Source organism: Dermacentor andersoni, chromosome 1, assembly GCF_023375885.2.
Source record: "Dermacentor andersoni chromosome 1, qqDerAnde1_hic_scaffold, whole genome shotgun sequence".
NCBI classification, from domain to species: domain Eukaryota; kingdom Metazoa; phylum Arthropoda; class Arachnida; order Ixodida; family Ixodidae; genus Dermacentor; species Dermacentor andersoni.
The window spans coordinates 78,606,233-78,612,353 of NC_092814.1; the positions used below are offsets into that span (position 1 = coordinate 78,606,233).

Sequence of the window (6,121 nt, forward strand, 5' to 3'; positions counted from 1 at the left end):
TATCGACCGAGAAAAGCGTCTGATATCGAGACTATTCTTCAATGTGCTTAATAAAAGTCCCACTATTTAAGACAAATGTGTGTTTCAGTTCATTCGTCTTCCTAATCAAACAACTACACGGCGCAATGCACAACTTTAGCTCGGCAACGCTGCCAATATGAGTGTTCGACTGATAGAGCAAGCGGGAGCTGTGTTTGAGATCTGGCAACAATCGCATCCCAACAGCTGAGAGCATGGCGCATGGCTGAGAACCAAGATAATTTGCGCCGGTATTTGCCCGCTGCTCTTTGTTTCCTAGCGTTTCATTGGTGACTGACGCTGCGGTTGTTAATCGCGGTTATGATGGGTGCTTTTGTCCTTGTGCGTATGGTGACCGAGCCTAAATGACTTCTGAGGCCACAGATGGAACGGACGATGGGCAGCTTTGTTTACCTTCAAGACCGAGTGGTGCTGTGGGTTTGCTGAAAGCAACAGCAGGACAGAAAATATGGGTGAGTAAGCCATTTTTTCATGGAAGCACAGTATGTCAATGCGGTTTTCTTGAGGTTGTTGCTGCGCTGTCGATAAGCCGTTTCCGATGTACACAAGCATGACTGACTCCAGTTGCTCATGCTGCGGGCATTAATTAGTACCTGAAACATATTCGAGGCAGCATAAGCTTGTGCAAAACATATATTTTTTTTGCTAATGGGAATTTGTGGAAGATTCGGCACGACAATCTGTTGTTGGTTTCGCTTTTTTAAACGAAAATGTAGAAGGTACGGATCGGCGCCTGCATCCAACTATCATTACAGTATTGCGTATGAAATCTTTCGGTAGAGGAGAAGCAGTTATAGTATGCATGTCGCAGAATACGTATATGGTTGAGTGCGTAGCTCCGGCTGGTTGAACAAAAAGAACAAGCGTCTTTTGAGTCCTGTACTTTGTTTTAGAAGCCGTGGTGGTCAGTCGGCTTGCTCAACTTGTAGCACTTATGGTCAACAAACCAGCACTGGTGCCTGCATTTCCTGTGCTTCCTCACCTCACATATACGCTACGCAATGTTTAATCTTCCGAAAATTCACTTGTCAATACTTCGTCATCGCCATTTGTTTTTTCGTCTTAACTTTTTCAGTGTGCTATGTGGTAGCAGCTGATGCACGTTCCATAAACTGTGCTTTCAAATGCCGACATATTTTTAGTTGTGCTACGTCTTTTCATTTCCGTTGCTTAGGTATACTGAATTTACTAAGCGCGCGAGCGCCCTGCCTACATAAAAGTTTTGGCATTCTGGTGCAGGATGTGGGCCTTGGAAGGACCAGCTGATGAAAAAATCAACGCCTGTGCTGCACAGTAAGGCTTCTGGCAGACCTGAAAGCATCGATAGATATGGTGCCTGCCTGTTGGAATTGCACCAGCTCGCTTCCCTGAAAGAAGCTAGGTGCTGAAGAAGTACTTGACTAACCTACCCGGTAATTAGTCTTTGCATATTTTCATAAACGTTGTCAAAATATTCATGTTACGTGTACCCACATTCACAAAATGCCGAAATGGACACCGTGTTATTTAGAACCACAAACATGAAACAGCCATGTCATAATGAAATCAAATTAGTTTTTTATTCCCCTTCAGCTGTCATATAATTTTTGTTTTAAATAGCATGAATATGCTGGGCGAAGTCATCAGTTGCCCGTGGTGCGTTGCAGCTGCGACAGGATTTTTTGCTGCCCACAATTTGTGAAGCAATACTTTCGTAGCATTTGTAGCCAGCACTTCAGTATTTTGTGGCATGCTGAAGCTACTTTAGCACGAGCAAGTGTAGATTAAAAATATGCCATAGTTTTGATGGTTGATCTCAGCTTTTCTGAAATAACGGTAGTAATGCGCTCTATACTGTATTTTTCAGCATTGTCATTGTGACAGTCTGCATCACCATTCGGCCTATTTTGGGATCCCACAAGACACGCTGCTACCCTGGGTGTTGTACCTCGGTCAATTGCTGAAGTTCTGCAAGCCCCATTGAAGCCAACAGTCATCCGCATCCAATGGAAGAAACTCATTGTTCGGGCCGTCATAATTTATCGTAGGCTGAAACTAGAAGCAGGGTAGAAACAGCATATATTCTACAAGAATTTACCACTGCATGCCGTCGGGTGGCTACACCCGACAGGCTACTGTCTTGAACAGAGATGGTGTTTTATTCTAGAATATATTTGTCAGCAGTACTACTCCTTCTGTTTATATCCTTGGAAACAAACAAGCGAAGGCACCAAGGACAACATAGGAGAAATTACTTGTACTTACTAATTGAATAAAAGAAATTACAAATTAATGGCAATGAAAGTGGATGAGAAAACAACTTGCCATAGGCATGCGATGCTCTAACCAATTGAGCTACCACGGCGCCGTTTTCCCATCCACTTTCTTGTGTATTTATATTTTACTACTAGAACGAACTACTACTACTACTAGAACTAGATCATTCCCCACCTGTGGCAAGTTGTTTCTTCATCCACTTTCATTGCTATTAATTTATAATTTCTTTCATTCAATTAGTAAGTACAAGTAATCTTCCCTATGTTGTATTTGGTGACTTTGCTTGTTGGCTTCTCATGATATGATTATTAAGAATCGCGCCCCTCGGTTAACCCCCTTTCTTAATTCTCCTTCATTACTGCTTCTGTTTGTAGGATAAGAGTTCACGCTGTATTGCATACTATCAAAGAACAAAAAGGCGAGAATAATGTTAATTTATTGTTTTAGAAAAAAATTGGCACTTCAATTGACCAGAAATTATTAAGAGCTACATACTGTCTTAATATATATGACTGAAGAAAGGACATCTAGATGAAAAATACAATGACTTCAGCTACAACGTGTCTATGAAGGCAAATTCATGCAGTCAAACTGCTTTTAGTGGTGATGTTTGAGCTGGTAGGATATCAGAAAAGTGATAGATGTCTTAAGCAGAACATTTCGACGGCTATTATAGTGCAGCAGGACATTAACTGGACCTCTCTTCCACTTGCACACCAATGCATACGCAGCACACACAGCACAGTTGGAAAGGCAGTTGCTCTTCGTGCGTTTGTTGGCAACCTGGTTCCTGCATAAGAGAAGGGGTTGGTAATAAACATACAATGACGTTAAAAAAGGTCCATGAACACTAGCTTAAGTACTGTATTCGTTGTCTTTAGTTTACATTTCGTAATAATACATTCGTTTAAGAATTTTGTGTTCTAGAGCGCGATATTTTTTTACAATAATTAGCTCATATTGTTTTTATTTATTTTTATTTGCCAAAAAAAAACATTTTTTGGCTGGTCCCGACATACAGCGATCTAACACTTAACACTTAAATAATGAACCCTATAGAGAGCTGGGATATTCGCAAGAAAGGTGTACGAGATATATCTGCTACCACTTGCTAGCACTGTCTGTATTAGGAGCTGTCCCTACATTACTACACCTTCATTTATCGGAATAAAAAAATTGTGTGATGTACAACAACTCCACTCTGTTGTATTGTTATTCTGTCTTTTTTATTCGAACAAAACATTACATTAACCTGTGTGTACGTGCAGGTATAATTCTGAATGCCATTTCATGGTCGGTGACTTCCTCGTTGAGCTCGGATCTTTATAGGGATGACAAGCTAATTAAAGTGAATGGTTTGAAGCAAGGATTACTAATTATTGCTTATGACTTTAAATTGCACCAACCGCACACGGTCAGCGCGAAATTACAGTACATTTCTTATTTTCCTTAGCGCAACTAGCCGCATCAAATTAAAGAAAATTGCAAAAATTAAAGTGAACTCACCTGCTCGTTTACAGAGATGCTCGCTTTGCTGCGGTGTGCTTCGCCGTCCTTGGATTAGCGTAGGCAGTGATGATCTGCCCGAGTACAAACAGCGCCGACGGGGCGACTTACGGCGCTCGCGCAAGCAACACAAGCACACAGGCAATACACGCACTAATAACGGGAATCTTCGTAGCTGTTTTCTTTTTACAAGTTCGAAGTCCGCCGCAGTTATGTATCGCACCGTGCTTGAACTGATGCGGCTTTCTACGATGAATCGCGAGAAACACATGAATGCACTGACGCTGATAGTAGTTTCGGAGCGCTGGCACGAAGAATACCCGTGTGCAGGTCATCAGTTGGCTCATGCACGGAGTAAGACGACAGTCACTGCACTAGCTCGCAGTCTTCTTGACAGGACGACCGATCTGTCTCGGCGCCGCAGTGAAACGATTTCGTTGCCGATGCGCTCCAGACGACGGCACCAGTTCCTAAAACGTAGCCCTTGAGAATGCGCAGAACGGTTAACCCAAGAAAAGCTACGGAGGCAACTGGCGTCCATCGGAAAAAGCTGACGAGGCGAGCGACAGATCGCAAGGCAGCCATGTTTACGCACTAACTTCACTCGAGGAGCGATTCAAGGTAGCTGCGAGGCTACCTTGAGATTCTGGCGTAAAGCGCTCGAGCTTTCCTTCACTCAAGGCGCGTTTCAAGTGGAGGGCGATTTGTGAAATGAAAAACCGCCCTCAAGGAGCATTTCGAGTGGAGGGTCAAGTCGAGGTGCGTTTGTGAATACGGGGGTAAATCTCGTTTCACTGACTGCAGGCGCAACGTTATCTATGAGATACCGCTGAGCTGTGGAAAAACTTATATAAGTCAAACGGGACAATGTTTCAATGAAAGAGCTCGTCAGCACAGCTGTAACCTAAAGAATGGCTATGGGAGTCATTTAGCAGGACATTGTAACAAGTGTCTCTGCACTTCCCCACTTGAAAAAAAAAAAAACGAAATTCATAGGGAAAGGGAAAGGTAAGAGGGAAAGGGAAAGAATAGAGGCTTATTACATTAGAAAGGAAGGAGATAGATGTGTAAACGCTCCCTCTCTTGCCTTGTCGGGAAAAGAAATAGCTTTTTTGGATGAAAGATTATGATGGTGCTGATGTTAAGATGTGTTTGCGACTGGTGTACGCATGCCTATGCTGAAAAAGATATAAAATGACTGGAGAATTTCAAATAAACATCCAGTTGGCAGTCAGCGCTTGTCTGTGGTATTTGTTTCCTCGTGTTCTTGTTCTATTCGCACTGTTCAACCTCAGTTCCAATAGCAGTCATGCGCAGCAGCGCTTATATTCGGACTTTTTAAATATAGGGGAAAGACGTATCAGGGATACCAAAGAATTTTGGAGGTATGTGAAGCGTAACGGTAGGGACAACATATGGATACCTGCTTTGAAAAATGATGAAACAGTCATTCATAATAATGAGCCTAAAGTTGAAATTTCAAGCTGTTATTTTTCATCTATGTCCTTGCCATCTAGCTCACGTACTGTTTGTTTCGCGTTACCTGTTGAAATAGATCGCATGCCGGAAGACATCTTTTGTATCGATGGTATCCGTAGAATATAAAAGTTCTGAACCAGGCTAAGGCAGGGGGCCCTGATAACATTCCTGCCGCTATCATAAGGAATTGTGCGCATGCGTAATTTATTTCACGTGGTTGTTCCAGAAGTCCCTCAATGGAATCGGTATGGCTGATGACTGGCAGTTAGCGCGTGTCATGCTCACACATGAGTGGTGTGCGAAACTACATTCAGAACTACCGACCTATTTCCTTAACTAGTATAGTCTGCGAAATTATGGCACATGTAATATACATTTGTGTTATGACCCATTTAACCAAACATAATCTCCTAAACCCCAGCCAACAAGGTTTCAGGCGTGGTTTAGCTGGCAATAAACAGTCGTTAGAGTTTATTCACGATTTAGCCTCGGTAAATGATAATACACAAATTGTGTACTGCGTTTTCTTAGATTTCCGTAAAGCATTTGATGTAATCGCACACAGCTTCCTACTCTCCATATTAAAAGCTTTTAACTTGGATGGTAATATAATAGAGTGGATTGCCGAATATTTATTTCGGAGGCAGGCTTCACAATACGCACCAGCTATGTCGGGAGTTCCTCAAGGCTCAGTGTTGGAACCACTATTCTTTTTGTTGCATATTAATGAAATTTCAATTGGTATACAGTTTTCATTCAGGATGATTGCAGATGATTGTGTTGTTCATAGAGTGGTAGATGCCATTTAAGATTCACAAATCCTGCAAGCTGATTTAAATGC

General features: G+C 42.2%; 1 long non-coding RNA gene across 1 annotated transcript; it reads left to right on the forward strand.

The window, feature by feature from the left end:
* The first annotated feature begins 200 nt into the window (after nucleotides 1–200).
* LOC129383475 (uncharacterized) lies at nucleotides 201–3,489 on the forward strand. The gene is made up of 3 exons (XR_008611372.2): nucleotides 201–491; nucleotides 1,279–1,451; nucleotides 1,886–3,489. It is a non-coding gene; the product is annotated as an uncharacterized lncRNA (long non-coding RNA).
* The last annotated feature ends 2,632 nt before the right edge of the window (nucleotides 3,490–6,121 follow it).